Source organism: Pelmatolapia mariae, linkage group LG3_W (genome assembly GCF_036321145.2).
Source record: "Pelmatolapia mariae isolate MD_Pm_ZW linkage group LG3_W, Pm_UMD_F_2, whole genome shotgun sequence".
NCBI classification, from domain to species: domain Eukaryota; kingdom Metazoa; phylum Chordata; class Actinopteri; order Cichliformes; family Cichlidae; genus Pelmatolapia; species Pelmatolapia mariae.
The window spans coordinates 45,749,113-45,770,906 of record NC_086229.1 but is presented as its reverse complement, the minus strand read 5'-3'; the positions used below and the strand labels follow the sequence as shown (position 1 = coordinate 45,770,906).

General features: G+C 42.8%; 1 pseudogene; it reads left to right on the top strand.

Moving 5' to 3' along the window:
* Window positions 1-182: 182 nt before the first annotated feature.
* On the top strand, window positions 183-5,573 carry LOC134623096 (GTPase IMAP family member 7-like; annotated as a pseudogene).
* The last annotated feature ends 16,221 nt before the right edge of the window (window positions 5,574-21,794 follow it).

The following is a 21,794-nucleotide window of genomic DNA, read 5'->3' as shown; positions in this document are numbered from 1 at the left end:
CTGTACGTTTTGATTGCCTGTATTACCAAAGCATATAAAGTATTACAATTATCGTCATCATTGTCATCATCATCAGTAGTAGTAGAACTAGCAGTAGTGTAGTTTACAGCATAAACACAGCTGACTTATTCATAGTCCTAATTTATGCCTTCTTTTAAAATGTTAAAGGCCTAGTTCTCAAAATGGCGACATGTGACATTTCTGCAATGGCGACTGCAGAGAGTGATACAAGTACTGAGAAAGCTTAGGCATCAAAACTGTAAGAAGTTTTTTCTTCAGGCATATAAATAAATACACGATTAAATACACTTATACCCCTTGCTTTTATTTTAGGGCTGTTAGCAGAATGGACAGACATTGGACAAACTGCCCGAAATTAGATGACAGCGACATCAGGGATTTTGACTCAGACTGCGCTGGTTTAATTGTTAATCACGTTAGTCGCGATGTCGGCATTAACACGTTTAAGCCACATTAATGCTTTAACACGAGTAAATCCTAACACGGGTTAGCCCGCTTTATCGCGTTGACGCGGTTAGTCATCAGCCCTATTTTATTTACTCAATGACAAACGCTGAGGCAGTTTTACTTCTTCAAAAACTAGCTAACAGTCCATAAAGCATATATTAAAGCAGTTTAATATAAGCCTGTGCACCTATAATTTCATATAGTATTAAAGTCATGGTGCATTTTACATTAAAAAAGGCTTACCTTTGTGCTTTTAATCAGTCTTCGTATTGCCGTCGACATGTACTTGTTAAAGGGCACGCGCGCGAAATCATTTCCGGTAGGTACCGCCTATATATATAGCCTACCAATCACAATGACTTCCGGCCGTGTGTATTGAAAATGTGTATTAAATTGTAGTACTTACACACATCCAGTCTAACTCGAAACGTCGCTGTGCAATACACTGGAATACACAAAAATCAGGTGAGTGGTATAGGTGGACTTTTAAGAAAATCAGAAAATCTTTTAATTATAGTTTAATAAATGAATTTACACTACAGTTTAAGCAAATACAGGTCAAAAGATAAATAATGACCTCAAAAGAAGTAGAAAAAATTATTATTTAGACACTTAAAAATGCATTTACAATTCATGTTTTAGGGGGACACATGAATACACACCAAAAAGTCGAAATGTCCCTGTAGCCCAGGTACAGTGTTAGGTCAACTGTCCATCCATACCACATAGACGCACGCACACACACACACACACACACACACACACACACACACACACACACACACACACACACACACACACACACAAACACACACACAACAGGCGTTATAAGGTTAATGGGCATCCAGTCAGTTAGCTAGTTAGTACCTTGGGTTCAATATCGGCACATATGACAAAAATAACCAGTTTCTCTCATTACATTTCAAACAGGACAGTGGTAACAACAGCAGGCTACGGACAATGTTAAGTTTTAGATTTTAAATAGGCTATATACATTTCAATGGGAGCAACAGGATGGTCAAATGTCGCTGATTTTACTACAGAATAGGATTGTAGGTAGGGTAGCAAACATAGTAGGGAAACACGTTTTCAACACTGCAGGTTACCTGGATGTAATGTTTTTCAGTTAAAAAGAAACATGGCCTGACTCCTACCTAACTATATAAAGAGTAACTGAAGGTTAAATGCAGCTAATATGTCCTTAGGCCTCCGCTCCGCTGCGTCTCAGCCACCATCGCTCTGGCAGCAATGGCGCTGGAGCCAGAGTCAAGCCAGAGCAGGGAAGAGCCGAGCTGGAACAAACCATTTTGGGAGGGGGGAGGGGTTATCTATACTTTTGTTGTTAAAATGTTCCATCTCAATTAAGTACTGTATGCTTTTTATATTTTTAGTAGTGTGTCACACAAACAGCAAATATTGTCAAAAACAGTAAGAAATCTTTGGGGGTGCTTTGATACATTTTTGGGGGTGCTGAAGCACCCCCAAAAATGGGCTAAAATCGCCCCTGATCTATGCAAAAACTTCCCCCTCTGGTTTGTACAGCTTGCACACATTTAGTGACTGGGAAGTGAAAGTGACTTCTCTGGTGGGGAAGGAGCCTGGATTAGTACGTGAGGTTGAGAGGTACCGGCTGGTCAGGCTCACCTCAACACACGGCCTTTGGCTCTAGCACCAGTCTCCTGGAAAGGTGCTGGACTCTGTCTCAGTCTGGAGTTGCCCTTGGTGAGAACTGGGGTGAGTATCCTAGTATCCCCTCGGCTTACTGCCTGTACGTTGGGGTTTCTCCCGGTGGACGAGAGGGTTTTTTCCCTGCGCCTTTGGGTTGGGGAACAGATCCTGATTGTCGTCTGTAGTTTCATCAGAAGAAAGCTCAGAGTACCTGGTCTTCTTGGAGTCCCTTTGTGGGGTGCTGGAGCATACTCCACCTCGGGACTCTGTCGTCCTGCTGGTTATCCATGAAAGCCATAATAGGTGGCAGTCTAATGCCAGATTCAGTAAGGGATCCTCTATGCTCAACTTCAGCGGCCTTTAGTAACATGTTCATATATTATAGATAGGGTGCACCTCATGATAATCCTTTTCTCAAGCTTGTGCTAATACTGAAGTAATTTTCCTTGTAGAGACTTTCAGGCTAAAACTGCCGTAATAGTCAAGAATGAAGTTCTTGAACATCCTTGAACATCAGTGCCTCTTCGACTAGCTTATGGTGTATGGACCCATAGGCATTTATGCTCCCTTCTAGACTGAGGTGTCAATATAGGTGTTGTTAATCAGTTTCAGCTACACTGATATTAATGAAATTTAATAACAGGTGCACTAAAGGGACAACAATTAGGCTCGCAAACAGGAATGGTGGCGACCATTGACATTTTTCCCTCCTATGGTGTCAATTCCCAGAGTCTTCTCACCTGATCTAGATCCAATAGAACACCTCTGTGACGTTATGTTTCGGTCCATCTGATGCTGCCAGGTTGCACCTCAGACTGTCCTGGATTTAAACTTTCATTGTGAAGTAGACTTCCTTTATATCATCTGTAAAATCTTAGTTATAATTGGTGAGGACAAAAACAGTTTTCAAAATGTTATGTTCACTTGAATACTGTAACGTATAAGAATGCATCATTTTATCAGCTCAAAAGATTTGTATGTAAAAAGAGCTGTAAATTAAGAAAACTAAGTATGTTTGCATGTTTGGTTTCTCCCGTTATATATGAAATCATGATTTAATAAGTGAAATTTGTATTTACTCAGATTATCTTTGACTGGGACTAAAATACTTTTTAAAAAGAATTTTTCTCTTATTTGCAGAACACCTGAGGATTATCCTGCTGGGAAAATCTGGAAGTGGGAAAAGCAGCTTGGCCAACACCATATTTGGAGAGACGGTGTTTGAAATAGGTCATACTGCAAACCCTGGAACATGTCAGTGTAGGAAAGATACCAGAGTGGTGAATGGAACATCTGTTGCTATAACTGACAATCATGGTTTCTCTGACGATTGCACGTCTCACGTCTGAGAAATGAGATTACAAGGAGTGTCATAAAGTGTTCTCCTGGACCTCATGCTTTTCTTATTTTACTTAAAGTGGAGAGATTCACAGATCATGAGAATGAGGTTATTACCAAAATAAAAGCCTTTTTCTGAAGAAGCTTTCAGATATGCTGTGCTTGTGTTTACTTGTGGTGACGATCTTCATGAAGGAATGCAGATTGAAGAGTTCTGCAGGGGCAATAACCATCTACGTGAGTTGTTAGAGAGATGTGGTGGGTGCTGCCACGTCTTTGATAACAAATACTGGAACAACAACCAGCAGCATGAATACAGAAACAACCAGCTGCAGAGGGAAAAGCTGCTCAACACTATAAAAGAAAAATAAAAGAGATGGTGAGGAACAACGGCGGAGGCTGTTACACAAAGGAGATGCTGCAAGAAGTGGAGAAGGCAATACAACAAGAGCAAGAGAGAATTAGATCATTATCAAGAAACGTCACAGGAAGAAATCAGAGAGGAGGCAGAGAACAGAGTCTACAATATTCTCAAGATGGCTGCTGGTGTTACCACAGGGATGTTGTTGGGAGCACTGCTTGGTGTGCCGGGAATGATTACAAACATTGCTAAAATACTGAGGACTTTAAAATACCAGCAAGTGCCGTAGTGACAGGAGTGGCAACACAGGGAGAACTTCCAACGACTGGTGTTAAATTGGATACAGTTGCAGGCCTTGCTGCTACTGCAGGAGCAATAGGCGGAGGATGCATGGGATATCGTGAAGCCGATGAAGCAGATTCAATAATGGAGGCAGTTATAAACACAGCTGAGGCTCTTGGTGTACTAGCTGTAGAAGCAGGAAGAACTCTCACAAACACTGAAACAGAACGTGTTAATCATTTAGAAAAAGATGAAAACATTTCAAGACACGTGTAATGCTCTAAAGTCTTTATCATCATTTTATTACCATTTTAAAGTGTCACATTTGAACAGCACATATCTGTATTAATTAGGGCACGAGCACAAAAGTGCGAAGGCCCTATTGTATCTGCTCCGTTTCTTCTTCTTATTATTATTATTATTATTACGGCAAATGAATCGGCCTTTTGAGGGCCTAAACATGCCCAAAAACTCATGAAATTTTGCACACGCGTCAGGTCTGGTGAAAATTTACGTATTTTAATGTCCTCAGAAATGTCAAGGGAAAATTGGCTCAGTAGCGCCACCTAGAAAAATGAAAAACGCGAGCCCCAGGTGTGGGTATGACCTACCTGCATGAAACTCAGTACACATATCTAACGTTAGGAGACGCACAAAAAAGTCTGTTATGGCCATGTCCTAAACCCAACAGGAAGTCCGCCATTTGGACGTGAATATGACATTTTGGCTCTAATTTTGCCATTTCCATGCCTCGAACTTTTTCGAACTCCTCCTTGGGATTTGGTCGTATAAGCTTCATCTTTGGTCAGTGTCAACTACACACCTGGGCGATGTTAAATTGCGGAGCTTTTGAGTTTTCGCGATACGGTGAGGCCGTGGTGCCACGGCGAATTTCGATGACTCGCCATGAAAATCTTATTGTCTCTCACTTTGTCATACATGGTCCGACGTGGACCAAAGAGCACACATGTGATAAGGCTCCAACCCTGAACATATTTCAACTGCCATATTTGACACCAGGGAGAGCGCCACCTAGTGGGAACAGGAAATGTCATGTTTTACACTTTGGTGTACAGTATTGTTATGGGTGACATTTGCAGCCTCAAATTTCTCCAGGAAAGCCTTAAGGAGTTGGTCTTGGTTTATAGTGAAAAGTGTGAGTTTTCGCGAAAGGGTGTGACCCCAGCAGCATGGCGAACATTGATGTCTCGCCATGAAGAAACAAATTAGTGTAACTCAATGAAATCCAATCTGATCCGTACTAGACTTTACAGGCATGATGTCAGACCCGCCCTGAACAGATTGATGTGCCCATTGTCAGGAATACGTAGAGCGCCACCTAGTGGCAACAGGAAATGTCATGTCTTACATTTTGTTGTACTGATTGTCACAGGTTAATCGTGGCCACCTGAAAAGCGGTGAATATCACCATCAGTCCCTCGTGATGCTTCAGTGAGAAAATTGTGACTTTAAACTGAACGGCGCACCCTGGTGGCAACGCAGTTCACCATCAAAGTTGAAGTGGATTTTGAGGGGCTTGGAAAGTTTAAAAAGTGTTGAAATTTGGCGCACACCTCCATTGTGATGAGGGCTATCTTGTTATGTGGTCATTTTCACTGAATACCGCAAAATGGCTCCACAGCGCCCCCTACAAAATTTCAAAACATCAGCCCCTGCTCTGTGTTTTATCTATAAGACTGAAACCTTGTGTGCTTATAGGAGATATCAAGATGTACAAAAAAGTCTCTTGGAGCAATATCCCAAATCCAACAGGAAGTCAGCCATTTTGAAATTAATGTGTAATTTTGGCGACATTTTCCCTTCTTTTCAGGCCCCGTTCTTTGACGAACTCCTCCAAGGGATTTCATCATATTGACCCAATCTCCAGTGTGTGGAATCCAAAGACCTTTGTGATGCTAAATTGCGAAGCTTTTTACGTTCAGGGAAAAGGGGTGGTCATGGCGGCACGTGGAGTTTCAATCACTCGCCAAAAAGCAGTAATCTGCTGTCACTCAAAAACACAATGTCCAATCTCTCCCAAAGCTCGCAGGCATGATGAGACTCGAGCTCGGAAATGTTTGTTATGCCATTTGTCAGTAATGGTTAGAGCGCCACCTAGTGGGACGAGTATAATCATGATCGAATGAGATGAAATTTTAGAAGGTGGTTAAATGCATGAATTCCATCAATGTGACATCAGATCGGACGTGCTGGTTGTAGGTGTTTGGCGTGCCTCGACGCGCTGGGGGTGCGAGGGCCCTCATATCGCTGCTTGCAGCTTTAATTAGGGCCCGAGCACCGAGAGTGCGAAGGCCCTATTGTATCTGCTCCGTTTCTTATTATTATTATTATTATTATTATTATTATTATTATTATTATTATTCAGGCAAAACAAGGGCCTTTTTGAGGGCCTAAACATGCTCAAAAACTCATGAAATTTTGCACACATGCCAGGTCTGGTGAAAAATTTTGTATTTTAATGGTTTTACACATGAGCACTTGGAAATGGCTCTGTAGCGCCACCTAGGTGTTGTTAAATGCAGCCCTACGAACACATCGTTGGAGCTACATATATGAAATTTGGCACACATGTGTATCATGCCAAGACGAACAAAAAAGCCTGTGGGCCCATTGACGCAAACCCAACAGGAAGTCCGCCATTTTGGATTGAAGGTGACATTTTGGCTCTAATTTTGCCATTTCCATGCCTCGAACTTTTTCGAACTCCTCCTTGGGATTTGGTCGTATAAGCTTCATATTTGGTCAGTGTCAACTACACAGCTGGGCCATGTTAAATTGCGGAGCTTTTGAGTTTTTGCGACACGGTGTAGCGGTGGCGCCACGGCGAATTTCAATGACTCGCCATGAAAATCTTATTGCCTCTCATTCTGTCATACATGGGCCGACCTGGACCAAAGAGCACACATATGATAAAGCTCCACCCCTGAACATATTTCAACTGCCATATGTGAAAATAAGGACTGCGCCACCTAGTGGGAACAGGAAATGTCATGTTTTACACTTCGGGGTACAGTATTGTGATCGATGACATCTGCGGCCTCAAATTTCTTCAGGAAAGCCTTAAGGAGTTGGTCTTGGGTTACAGTGAAAACTGTGACTTTTCGTCAGAGGGTGTGACCCCTGCAGAATGGCGAACATTGATGTCTCGCCATGCAGAAACAAATTAGTATAACTCAATGAAATCCAGTCTGATCAGTACCAGACTTTACAGGGATGATGTCAGACCTGCCCTGAACAGATTGATGTGCCTATTGTCAGGAATACGTAGAGCGCCACCTAGTGGGAAGAGGAAATGTCATGTCTTACATTTTGTTGTACTGATTTTCACAGGTACATCGTAGCCACCTCAAAAGCGGTGAATATCACGATCAGTCCCTCGTGATGCTTCAGTGTGAAAATTGTGACTTTAAACTGAACGGCGCACCCTGGTGGCAACGCAGTTCACCATGAAAGATGAAACGGATTTTGAGGGGCTTGGAAAGTTTAAGAAGTCTTGAAATTTGGTGTACACCTCCAATGTGATGAGGGCTTTCTTGTTATGTGATCGCTTTCCGTGAATAGTGCAAAATGGCTCCACAGCGCCCCCTACAAAATTTCAAAACAACAGCCCCTGCTCTGTGTTTTATGTATGAGTCTGAAACTTGGTAAGGTTATGGAAGATATCATGATGTACAAAAAAGTCTCTTGGAGCAATATTCCAAATCCAACAGGAAGTCAGCCATTTTGAAATTAATGTGTAATTTTGGCGACATTTTCCCCTCTTTTAAGGTACCGTTCTTTGACGAACTCCTCCAAGGGATTTCATCATATTGACCCAATCTCCAGTATGTGGAATCTAAAGACCTTTGTGATGTTAAATTGCGAAGCTTTTTACGTTCAGGGAAACGGGGTGGTCATGGTGGTACGTGGAGTTTCAATCACTCGCCAAAAAGCTGTAATCTGTTGTCACTCAAAAACACAATGTCCAATCTTTCCAAAAAGTTGCAGTTATGATGAGAATCAAGCTCGGAAATGTTTGTTATGCCATTTGTCAGTAATGATTAGAGCGCAACCTAGTGGGACGACTATAATAATGATTGAATGAGATGAAATTTTAACTGGTGCTTCTACGTATGAATTCCATTAATGTGACATCAGATCTGACGTGCTTTTTGTAGGTGTTGGGCGTGACTGGACGTGCTGGGGTGCGAGGGCCCTCGTATCGCTGCTTGCAGCTTTAATTATTATTATTATTATTATTATTATTATTATTATTATTATTATTATTATTATTATTATTATTCAGGCAAAACAAGGGCCTTTTTGAGGGCTTTAACATGCTCAAAAACTCATGAAATTTTGCACACATGCCAGGTCTGGTGAAAAATTTTGTATTTTAATGGTCTTACATATGAGCACTGGGAAATGGCTCTGGAGCGCCACCTATGCCTTGTTAAATGCAGCCCTACGAACACATCGTTTGAGCTACATGTATGAAAACTGGCACACATGTGTATCATGCTAAGACGAACAAAAAAGCCTGTGGGACCACTGACGCAAACCCAACAGAAAGTCCGCCATTTTGGATTGAAGGTGACATTTTGGCTCCAATTTTGCCATTTCCATGCCTCGAACTTTTTCGAACTCCTCCTTGGGATTTGGTCGTATAAGCTTCATCTTTGGTCAGTGTACACTACACACCTGGGCCATGTTAAATTGCGGAGCTTTTGAGTTTTCGTGATACTGTGAGGCCGTGGCGCCACGGCGAATTTCGATGACTCGCCATGAAAATCTTATTGCCTCTCATTCTGTCATACATGGTCCGACCTGGACCAAAGAGCACACATATGATAAGGCTCCACCCCTAAACATATTTCAATTGCCATATTTAACAACAGGGACAGCGCCACCTAGTGGGAACAGGAAATGTCATGTTTTACACTTTGGTGTACAGAAATGTGATGGGTGACATCTGAAGTCTCAAATTTCTCCAGGAAAGCCTTAAGGAGTTGGTCCTTGGTTACAGTGAAAACTGTGAGTTTTCGTCAGAGGGTGTGACCCCTGCAGCATGGCGAACATTGATGTCTCGCCATGAAGAAACAAATTAGTATAACTCAATGAAATCCAGTCTGATCAGAACCAGACTTTACAGACATGATGTCAGACCCGCCCTGAACAGATTGATGCGCCCATTGTCTGGAATACATAGAGCGCCACCTAGTGGCAACAGGAAATGTCATGTCGTTCATTTTGTTGTACTGATTTTCACAGGTTTATCGTGGCCACCTCAAAAGCGGTGAATATCACGATCAGTCCCTCGTGATGCTTCAGTGAGAAAATTGTGACTTTAAACTGAACAGCGCACCCTGGTGGCAACGCAGTTCACCATGAAAGATGAAGCGGATTTTGAAGGGCTTGGACAGTTTAAAATGTCTTGAAATTTGGCGCACACCTCCAATGTGATGAGCGCTTTCTTGTTATTTTACCATTTTCATTGAATAGCGCAAAATGGCTCCACAGCGCCCCCTACAAAATTTCAAAACAACAGCCCCTGCTCTGTGTTTTATGTATGAGTCTGAAACCTGGTACGCTTATGGACGATATCCAGATGTACAAAAAGTCTCTTGGAGCAATATCCCAAATCCAACAGGAAGTCAGCCATTTTGAAATTAATGTGTAATTTCTGCGACATTTTCCCCTCTTTTCAAGCCTCATTCTTTGACGAACTCCTCCAAGGGATTTCATCATATTGACCCAATCTCCAGTGTGTGTAATCCAAAGACCTTTGTGATGTTAAATTGCGAAGCTTTTTACGTTCAGGGAAACGGGGTGGTCATGGCGGCACGTGGAGTTTCAATCACTCGCCAAAAACCTGTAATCTGCTGTCACTCAAAAACACAATGTCCAATCTCTCCCAAAGGTCGCAGGCGTGATTAGACTTGACCTCGGAAATGTTTGTTATGCCATTTGTCAGTAATGGTTAGAGCGCCACCTAGTGGGACGACTATAATCATGATTGAATAAGATGAAATGTTAGCTGGTGGTTAAATGCATGAAGTCCATCAATGTAACATCAGATGGGACGTGCTGGTTTTAGGTGTTGGGCGTGGCTCGACGTGCTGGGGTGCGAGGGCCCTTGTATCGCTGCTTGCAGCTTTAATTATTATTATTATTATTATTCAGGCAAAACAAGGGCCTTTTTGAGGGCCTAAACATGCTCAAAAACTCATGAAAGTTTGCACACATGCCAGGTCTGGTGAAAAATTTTGTATTTTAATGGTTTTACGTATGAGCACTAGGAAATGGCTCTGTAGCGCCACCTATGCCTTGTTAAATACAGCCCTACGAACACATCGTTTGAGCTACATGTATGACATTTGGCAAACATGTGTATAATGCCAAGACGAACAAAAAGTCAGTGGGACCATTGACGCAAACCCAACAGGAAGTCCGCCATTTTGGATTGAAGGTGACATTTTGGCTCTAATTTTGCCATTTCCATGCCTTGAACTTTTGCGAACTCCTCCTTGGGATTTGGTCGTATAAGCTTCATCTTTGGTCAGTTTCAACTACACACCTGGGCCATGTTAAATTGTGGAGCTTTTGAGTTTTCGCGATACGGTGAGGCCGTGGCGCCACGGCGAATTTCGATGACTCGCCATGAAAATCTTATTGCCTCTCATTCTGTCATACATGGTCCGACGTGGACCAAAGAGCACACATATGATAAGGCTCCACCCCTGAATATATTTCCACTGCCATATTTGACACCAGGGACAGCGCCACCTAGTGGGAACAGGAAATGTCATGTTTTACACTTTGGTGTACAGTATCCTTATGGGTGACATTTGCAGCCTCAAATTTCTCCAGGAAAGCCTTAAGGAGTTGGTCTTGGGTTACAGGGAAAACTGTGACTTTTCGTCAGAGGGTGTGACCCCAGCAGCATGGCGAACATTGATGTCTCGCCATGAAGAAACAAATTAGTGTAACTCAATGAAATCCAATCTGATCCGTACCAGACTTTACAGGCATGATGTCAGACCCGCCCTGAACAGATTGATGTGCCCATTGTGAGGAATACGTAGAGCGCCACCTAGTGAGAACAGGAAATGTCATGTCTTTCATTTTGTTGTACTGATTTTCACAGGTTCATCGTGGCCACCTCAAAAGCGGTGAATATCACCATCAGTCCCTCATGATGCTTCACTGAGAAAATTGTGACTTTAAACTGAACGGCGCACCCTGGTGGCAATGCAGTTCACCATGACAGATGAAATGGCTTTTGAGTGGCTTGGAAAGTTTGAAAAGTCTTGAAATTTGGCGCACACCTCCAATGTTATAAGCGCTTTCTTTTTATTTCACCATTTTCATTGAATAGCCCAAAATGGCTCCACAGCGCCCCCTACAAAATTTCAAAACAACAGCCCCTGCTCTGTGTTTTATGTATGAGTCTGAAACCTGGTAAGCTTATGGAAGATATCAAGATGTACAAAAAAGTCTCTTGGAGCAATATCCCAAATCCAACAGGAAGTCAGCCATATTGAAATTAACGTGTAATTTTGGCGACATTTCCCCTTCTTTTCAGGCACCTTTCTTTGACGAACTCCTCCAAGGGATTTCATCAGATTTACACGATCTCCAGTGTGTGGAATCCAAAGACCTTTGTGATGTTAAATTGCGAAGCTTTTTACATTCAGGGAAACGGGGTGGTCATGTCGGCACGTGGAGTTTCAATCACTCGCCAAAAAGCAGTAATCTGCTGTCACTCAAAAACACAATGTCCAATCTCTCCCAAAAGTCGCAAGCGTGATGAGACTCGAGCTCGGAAATGTTTGTTATACCATTTGTCAGTAATGGTTAGAGCGCCACCTAGTGGGATGACTATAATATTGGTTGAATGAGATGAAATTTTAGCTGGTGGTTAAATGCATGAATTCCATCAATGTGACATCAGATCGGAAGCGCTGGTTTTAGGTGTTGGGCTTGGCTCGACGTGCTGGGGTGCGAGGGCCCTCATATCGTTGCTTGCAGCTTTAATTATTATTATTAGGGCCCGAGCACCGAGAGTGCGAAGGCCCTATTGTATCTGCTCCGTTTCTTATTATTATTATTATTAGGGCCCGAGCACCGAGAGTGCGAAGGCCCTATTGTATCTGCTCTGTTTCTTCTTCTTCTTCTTCTTCTTATTATTATTATTATTATTATTATTATTATTATTATTATTATTATTCAGGCAAAACAAGGGCCTTTTTGAGGGCCTAAACATGCTCAAAAACTCATGAAATTTTGCACACATCCCAGGTCTGGTGAAAAATTTTGTATTTTAATAGTTTTACATATGAGCACTGGGAAATGACTCTGTAGCGCCACCTATACCTTGTTAAATGCAGCCCTACGACCACATCGTTTGAGCTACATGTATGAAATTTTGCACACATGTGTATCATGCCAAGACGAACAAAAAAGTCTGTGGGCCCATTGACGCAATCCCAACAGGAAGTCCGCCATTTTGGATTGAAGGTGACATTTTGGCTCTAATTTTGCCATTTCCATGCCTCGAACTTTTTCGAACTCCTCCTTGGAATTTGGTCGTATAAGCTTCATATTTGGTCAGTGTAAACTACACACCTGGGCCATATTAAATTGCGGAGCTTTTGAGTTTTCGTGATACTGTGAGGCCGTGGCGCCACGGCGAATTTCGATGACTCGCCATGAAAATATTATTGTCTCTCATTCTGTCATACATGGTCCGACGTGGACCAAACAGCACACATATGATAAGGCTCCACCCCTAAACATATTTCAACTGCCATATTTAACACCAGGGACAGCGCCACCTAGTGGGAACAGGAAATGTCATCTTTTACACTTTGGTGTACAGTAATGTGATGGGTGACATCTGAAGCCTCAAATTTCTAAAGGAAAGTCTTAAGGAGTTGGTCTTGGGTTACAGTGAAAACTGTGAGTTTTTGTCAGAGGGTGTGACCCCAGCAGCATGGCGAACTTTGATGTCTCACCATGAAGAAACAAATTAGTATAACTCAATGAAATCCAGTCTGATCAGTACCAGACTTTAAAGGCATGATGTCAGACCCGCCGTGAACAGATTGATGTGCCCATTGACAGGAATACAAAGAGCGCCACCTAGTGGGAACAGGAAATGTCATGGCTTTCATTTTGTTTTACTGATTTTCACAGTTTCATCGTGGTCAGCTCAAAAGCAGTGAATATCACGATGAGTCCCTCGTGATGCTTCAGTGAGAAAATTGTGACTTTAAACTGAACGGCGCACCCTGGTGGCAACGCAGTTCACCATGAAAGATGAAGTGGATTTTGAGGGGCTTGGAAAGTTTAAAATGTCGTGAAATTTGGCGCACACCTCCAATGTGAAGAGCACTTTCTCGTGATATTATCATTTTCATTGATTAGCACAAAATGACTCCACAGCGCCCCCTACAAAATTTCAAAACAACAGCCCCTGTACTGTATTTTATGTATGAGTCTGAAACCTGGCAAGCTTATAGGAGATGTCAAGATGTACAAAAAAGTCTCTTGGAGCAATATCCCAAATCCAACAGGAAGTCAGCCATTTTAAAATTAATGTGTAATTTTGGCGACATTTTCCCTTCTTTTCAGGCCTCGTTCTTTGACGAACTCCTCCAAGAGATTTCATCATATTGCCGCAATCTCCAGTGCGTGGAATCTAAAGACCTTTGTGATGTTAAATTGCGAAGCTTTTTACGTTCAGGGAAACAGGGTGGTCATGGCGGCACGTAGAGTTTCAATCACTCACCAAAAAGCTGTAATCTGCTGTCACTCAAAAACACAATGTCCAATCTTCTCCAAACGTCGCAGGCATGATGAGATTCGAGCCCGGAAATGTTTGTTATGCCATTTGTCAGTAATAGTTAGAGCGCCACCTAGTGGGACGACTATAATCATGATTGAATGAGATGAAATGTTAGCTGGTGGTTAAATGCATGAATTCCATCAATATGACATCAGATCGGACGTGCTGGTTTTAGGTGTTGAGCGTGCCTCGACGTGCAAGGGGTGCGAGGGCCCTCGTATCGCTACTTGCAGCTTTAATTAGGGCCCGAGCACCGAGAGTGCGAAGGCCCTATTGTATCTGCTCCGTTTCTTCTTCTTCTTCTTCTTCTTCTTCTTCTTATTAGGGCCCGAGCACCGAGAGTGCGAAGGCCCTATTGTATCTGCTCCGTTTCTTCTTATTATTATTATTATTATTATTATTATTATTATTCAGGCAAAACAAGGGCCTTTTTGAGGGCCTAAACATGCTCAAAAACTCATGAAATTTTGCACACATGCCAGGTCAGGTGAAAAATTTTGTATTTTAATGGTTTTACACATGAGCACTGGGAAATGGCTCTGTAGCGCCACCTATGTGTTGTTAAATGCAGCCCTACGAACACATCGTTGGAGCTACATATATGAAATTTGGCACACATGTGTATCATGCCAAGACGAACAAAAAAGCCTGTGGGCCCATTGACGCAAACCCAACAGGAAGTCCGCCATTTTGGATTGAATGTGACATTTTGGCTCTAATTTTGCCATTTCCATGCCTTGAACTTTTTCGAACTCCTCCTTGGGATTTGGTCGTATAAGCTTCATATTTGGTCAGTGTCAACTATACACCTGGGCGATGTTAAATTGCGGAGCTTTTGAGTTTTCGTGATACGGTGAGCCCGTGGCGCCATGGCGAATTTCGATGACTCGCCATGAAAATCTTATTGCCTCTCAAACTGTCATACATGGTCCGACCTGGACCAAAGAGCAGATATATGATAAGGTTCCACCCCTGAACATATTTCAACTGCCATATTTGACACCAGGGACAGCGCCACCTAGTGGGAAGAGGAAATGTCATGTTTTACACTTTGGTGTACAGTAGTGTTATGGGTGACATCTGAAGCCTGAAATTTCTCCAGGAAAGCCTTAAGGAGTTGGTCTTGGTTACAGTGAAAAGTGTGAGTTTTCGCGAAAGGGTGTGACCCCAGCAGCATGGCGAACATTGATGTCTCGCCATGAAGAAACAAATTAGTGTAACTCAATGAAATCCAATCTGATCAGAACCAGACTTTACAGGGATGATGTCCGGCCCGCCCTGAACAGATTGATGTGCCCATTGTCAGGAATACGTAGAGCGCCACCTAGTGGCAACAGGAAATGTCATGTCTTTCATTTTGTTGTACTGATTTTCACAGGTTCATCGTGGCCACCTGAAAAGTGGTGAATATCACCATCAGCCCCTCATGATGCTTCAGTGAGAAAATTGTGACTTTAAACTGAACGGCGCACCCTGGTGGCAACGCTGTTCACCATGACCATTGAAGTGGCTTTTGAGAGGCTTGGAAAGTTTGAAAAGTCTTCAAATTTGGCGCACACCTCCAATGTGATGAGCGCTTTCTTGTTATTTTACCATTTTCATTGAATAGCGCCCCCTACAATATTTCAAAACATCAGCCCCTGCTCTGTGTTTTATGTATGAGTCTGAAACCTGGTAAGCTTATGGAAGATATCAGGATGTACAAAAAAGTCTCTTGGAGCAATATCCCAAATCCAACAGGAAGTCAGCCATTTTAAAATGAATGTGTAATTTTGGCGACATTTTCCACTCTTTTCAGGCACCGTTCTTTGACGAACTCCTCCAAGGGATTTCATTAGATTTATGCGATCTCAAGTGCGTGGAATCCAAAGACCTTTGTGATGTTAAATTGCGAAGCTTTTTACGTTTAGGGAAACGGGGTGGTCATGGCGGCACGTTGAGTTTCAATCACTTGCCAAAAAGCAGTAATCTGCTGTCACTCAAAAACACAATGTCCAATCTCTCCGAAACTTCAAAGGCGTGATGAGACTCGAGCTCGGAAATGTTTGTTATGCCATTTATCAGTAATGGTTAGAGCGCCACCTAGTTATTATTATTATTATTATTCAGGCAAAACAAGGGCCTTTTTGAGGGCTTTAACATGCTCAAAAACTCTTGAAATTTTGCACACATGCCAGGTCTGGTGAAAAATTTTATATTTTAATGATTTTACATATGAGCATTTGGAAATGGCTCTGTAGCGCCACCTATGCCTTGTTAAATGCAGCCCTACGAACACATCATTTGAGCTACATGGATGAAATTTGGCACACATGTGTGTCATGCCAAGACGAACAAAAAAGTCTGTGGGCCCATTGACGCAAACCCAACAGGAAGTCCGCCATTTTGGATTGAAGGTCACATTTTGGCTCCAATTTTGCCATTTCCATGTCTCGAACTTTTTCGAACTCCTCCTTGGAATTTGGTTGTATAAGCTTCATCTTTGGTCAGTGTACACTACACACCTGGGCCATGTTAAATTGCGGAGCTTTTGAGTTTTCGCGATACGGTGAGGCCGTGGCGCCACGGCGAATTTCGATGACTCGCCATGAAAATCTTATTGCCTCTCATTCTGTCATACATGGTCCGACCTGGACCAAAGAGCACACATATGATAAGGCTCCACCCCTAAACATATTTCAATTGCCATATTTAACAACAGGGACAGCGCCACCTAGTGGGAACAGGAAATGTCATGTTTTACACTTTGGTGTACAGAAATGTGATGGGTGACATCTGAAGTCTCAAGTTTCTCCAGGAAAGCCTTAAGGAGTTGGTCCTTGGTTACAGTGAAAACTGTGAGTTTTCGTCAGAGGGTGTGACCCCTGCAGCATGGCGAACATTGATGTCTCGCCATGAAGAAACAAATTAGTATAACTCAATGAAATCCAGTCTGATCAGAACCAGACTTTATAGGCATGATAACAGACCCGCCCTGAACAGATTGATGTGCCCATTGACAGGAATACGTAGAGCGCCACCTAGTGGCAACAGAAAATGTCATGTCTTTCATTTTGTTGCACTGATTTTCACAGGTTCATCGTGGCCACCTGAAAAGCGGTGAATATCACCATCAGTCCCTCGTGATGCTTCAGTGAGAAAATTGTGACTTTAAACTGAACGGCGCACCCTAGTGGCAACGCAGTTCACCATGAAAGGTGAAGTGGCTTTTGAGGGGCTTGGAAAGTTTAAAATGTCTTGAAATTTGGCACACACCTCCAATGTGATGAACTCTTTCTTGTTATGTGATCACTTTCCATGGATAGTGCAAAATGGCTCCACAGCGCCCCCTACAAAATTTCAAAACAACAGCCCCTGCTCTGTGCTTTATCTATGAGTCTGAAACCTGGTAAGCTTATAGGAGATATGAAGATGTACAAAAAAGTCTCTTGGAGCAATATCCCAAATCCAACAGGAAGTCAGCCATTTAAAAATTAATGTGTAATTTTGGCACCATTTTCCCCTCTTTTCAGGCACCGTTCTTTGACGAACTCCTCCAAGGGATTTCATCACATTGGCGCGATCTCCTGTCTGTGGAATCTAAAGACCTTTGTGATGTTAAATTGCGAAGCTTTTTACGTTCAGGGAAACGGGGTGGTCATGGCGGTACATGGAGTTTCAATCACTCGCCAAAAAGCAGTAATCTGCTGTCAGTCAAAAACACAATGTCCAATCTCTCCCAAAGGTCGCAAGTGTGATGAGACTCGAGCTCGGAAATGTTTGTTATGCCATTTGTCCGTAATGGTTAGAGTGCCACCTAGTGGGACGACTATAATAATGGTTGAATGAGATGAAATTTTAGCTGGTGGTTAAATGCATGAATTCCATCAATGTGACATCAGATCGGACGTGCTTGGTTTTAGGTGTTGGGCTTGGCTCGACGTGCTGGGGTGCGAGGGCCCTCATATCGCTGCTTGCAGCTTTAATTAGGGCCCGAGCACCGAGAGTGCGAAGGCCCTATTGTATCTGCTCTGTTTATTATTATTATTATTATTATTATTATTATTATTATTATTATTATTATTATTATTATTATTATTATTTTTCATTGAAATGAATTGCCTTTTTGAGGGCTTTAACATGCTCAAAAACTCATGAAATTTTGCACACATGCCAGGTCTGGTGAAAAATTTTGTATTTTAATGGTTTTATATATGAGCACTGGGAAATGGCTCTGTAGCGCCACCTATGCGTTGTTAAATGCAGCCCTACGAACACATCTTTTGAGCTACATGTATGAAATTTGGCACACATGTGTTTCATGCCAAGACGAACAAAAAAGTCTGTGGGACCATTGACGCAAACCCAACAGGAAGTCCGCCATTTCGAAGTGAAGGTGACATTTTGACTCTAATTTTGCCATTTCCATGCCTCGAACGTTTTCGAACTCCTCCTTGGGATTTTGTCATAGAAACTTCATATTTGGACAGTGCCAACTACACACCTGGGCCATGTTAAATTGCGGAGCTTTTGAGTTTTAGTGATACGGTGAGGACGTGGCGCCACGGCGAATTTCGATGACTCGCCATGAAAATCTTATTGTCTCTCATTCCCTCATACATGGTCCGACGTGGACCAAAGAGCACACATATGATAAGGCTCCACCCCTGAACATATTTCAACTGCCATATTTGACACCAGGGACAGCGCCACCTAGTGGGAACAGGAAATGTCATGTTTTACACTTTGGGGTACAGTATTGTGATGGGTGACATCTGCAGTCTCAAATTTCTCCAGGAAAGCCTTAAGGAGTTGGTCTTGGGTTACAGTGAAAACTGTGAGTTTTCGCGAAAGGGTGTGACCCCTGCAGCATGGCGAACGTTGATGTCTCGCCATGAAGAAACAAATTAGTATAACTCAATGAAATCCAGTCTGATCAGTACCAGACTTTACAGGGATGATGTCAGACCCGCCCTGAACAGATTGATATGCCCATTGTCAGGAATACGTAGAGCGCCACCTAGTGGCAACAGGAAATGTCGTGTCTTTCATTTTGTTGTACTGATTTTCACGGGTTCATCGTGGCCACCTCAAAAGCGGTGAATATCACCATCAGTCCCTCATGATGCTTCAGTGAGAAAATTGTGACTTTAAACTGAACGGCGCACCCTGGTGGCAACGCGGTTCACCATGAATAATGAAGTGGCTTTTGAGGGGCTTGGAAAGTTTAAAAAGTCTTCAAATTTGGGCCACACCTCCAATGTGAAGAGGGCTTTCTGGTTATGTGATCACTTTCATTGAATAGCGCAAAATGGCTCCACAGCGCCCCCTACAAATATTCAAAACAACAGCCCCTGCTCTGTGTTTTATGTATGAGTCTGAAACCTGGTAAGCTTATGGAAGATATCAAGATGTACAAAAAAGTCTCTTGGAGCAATATCCCAAATCCAACAGGAAGTCAGCCATTTTAAAATTAATGTGTAATTTTTGCGACATTTTCCCCTCTTTTCAGGCAACGTACTTTGACGAACTCCTCCAAGGGTTTTCATCAGATTCACGCGATCTGCAGGGTGGGGAATCTAAAGACCTTTGTGACGTTAAATTGCGAAGCTTTTTACATTCAGGGAAACAGGGTGGTCATGGCGGCACGTGGAGTTTCAATCACTCGCCAAAAAGCAGTAATCTGCTGTCACTCAAAAACACAATGTCCAATCTCTCCCAAAGGTCGCAGGCGTGATGAGACTCGACCTCGGAAATGTTTGTTATGCCATTTGTCAGTAATGATTAGAGCGCCACCTAGTGGGACGACTATAATCATGATTGAATGAGATGAAATTTTAGCTGGTGGTTAAATGCATGAATTCCATCAATGTGACATCAGATCTGACGTGCTGGTTTTCGGTGATGGGCGTGCCTCGACGTGCCGGGGTGCGAGGGCCCTCATAACGCTGCTTGCAGCTTTAATTATTATTATTATTATTATTCAGGCAAAACAAGTTCCTATTTGAGGGCCTAAACATGCTCAAAAACTCATGAAATTTTGCACACATGCCAGGTCTGGTGAAAAAATTTGTATTTTAATGGTTTTACATATGAGCACTGGGAAATGGCTCTGTAGCGCCACCTATGCCTTGTTAAATGCAGCCCTACGTACACATCGTTGGAGCTACATGTATGAAATTTGGCACACATGTGTATTATGCCAAGACAAACAAAAAAGTCAGTGGGACCATTGACGCAAACCCAACAGGAAGTCCGCCATTTGCAAGTGAAGGTGACATTTTGGCTCTAATTTTGCCATTTCCATGCCTCGAACTTTTTCGAACTCCTCCTTGGGATTTGGTCGTATAAGCTTCATCTTTGGTCAGTTTCAACTACACACCTGGGCCATGTTAAATTGCGGAGCTTTTGAGTTTTTGCGATACGGTGAGGCCGTGGCGCCACGGCGAATTTCGATGACTCGCCATGAAAATCTTATTGCCTCTCATTCTGTCATACATGGTCCGACCTGGACCAAAGAGCACACATATGATAAGGCTCCACCCCTGAACATATTTCAACTGCCATATTTGACACCAGGGAGAGCGCCACCTAGTGGGAAAAGGAAATGTCATGTTTTACACTTTGGTATACAGTAGTGTTATGGGTGACATCTGAAGCCTCAAATTTCTCCAGGAAAGCCTTAAGGAGTTGGTCTTGGGTTACAGTGAAAACTGTGAGTTTTCGCGAGAGGGTGTGACCCCTGCAGAATGGCAAACATTGATGTCTCGCCATGAAGAAACAAATTAGTATAACTCAATGAAATCCAGTCTGATCAGAACCAGACTTTATAGGCATGATAACAGACCCGCCCTGAACAGATTGATGTGCCCATTGTCAGGAATACGAAGAGCGCCACCTAGTGGCAACAGGAAATGTCATGTCTTTCATTTTGTTGTACTGATTTTCACAGGTTAATCGTGGCCACTTCAAAAGCGGTGAATATCACCATCAGTCCCTCATGATGATTCAGTGAGAAAATTGTGACTTTAAACTGAACGGCGCACCCTGGTGGCAACGCGGTTCACCATGAACAATGAAGTGGCTCTTGAGGGGCTTGGAAAGTTTAAAATGTCGTGAAATTTGGCGCACACCTCCAATGTGATGAGTGCTTTCTTGTTATTTTGCCATTTTCATTCAATACCGCAAAATGGCTCCACAGCGCCCCCTACAATATTTCAAAACAACAGCCCCTGCCCTGTGTTTTATGTATGAGTCTGAAACCTGGTACGCTTATAGGAGATATCAAGATGTACAAAAAAGTCTCTTGGAGCAATATCCCAAATCCAACAGGAAGTCAGCCATTTTAAAATTAATGTGTAATTTTGGCGACATTTTCCCCTCTTTTCAGGCCGCATGCTTTGACGAACTCCTCCAAGGGATTTTATCATATTGGCACGATTTCCTGTGTGTGGAATCTAAAGACCTTTGTGATGTTAAATTGCGAAGCTTTTTACGTTCAGGGAAACGGGGTGGTCATGGCGGCACGTGGAGTTTAAATCACTCGCCAAAAAGCAGTAATCTGCTGTCACTCAAAAACACAATGTCCAATCTCTCCCAAAAGTCGCAGGCGTGATGAGACTCGACTTCGGAAATGTTTGTTATGCCATTTGTCAGTAATGGTTAGAGCGCCACCTAGTGGGACGACTATAACCATGATTGAATGAGATGAAATGTTAGCTGGTTCTTGAGGGGCTTGGAAAGTTTAAAATGTCGTGAAATTTGGCGCACACCTCCAATGTGATGAGTGCTTTCTTGTTATTTTGCCATTTTCATTGAATACCGCAAAATGGCTCCACAGCGCCCCCT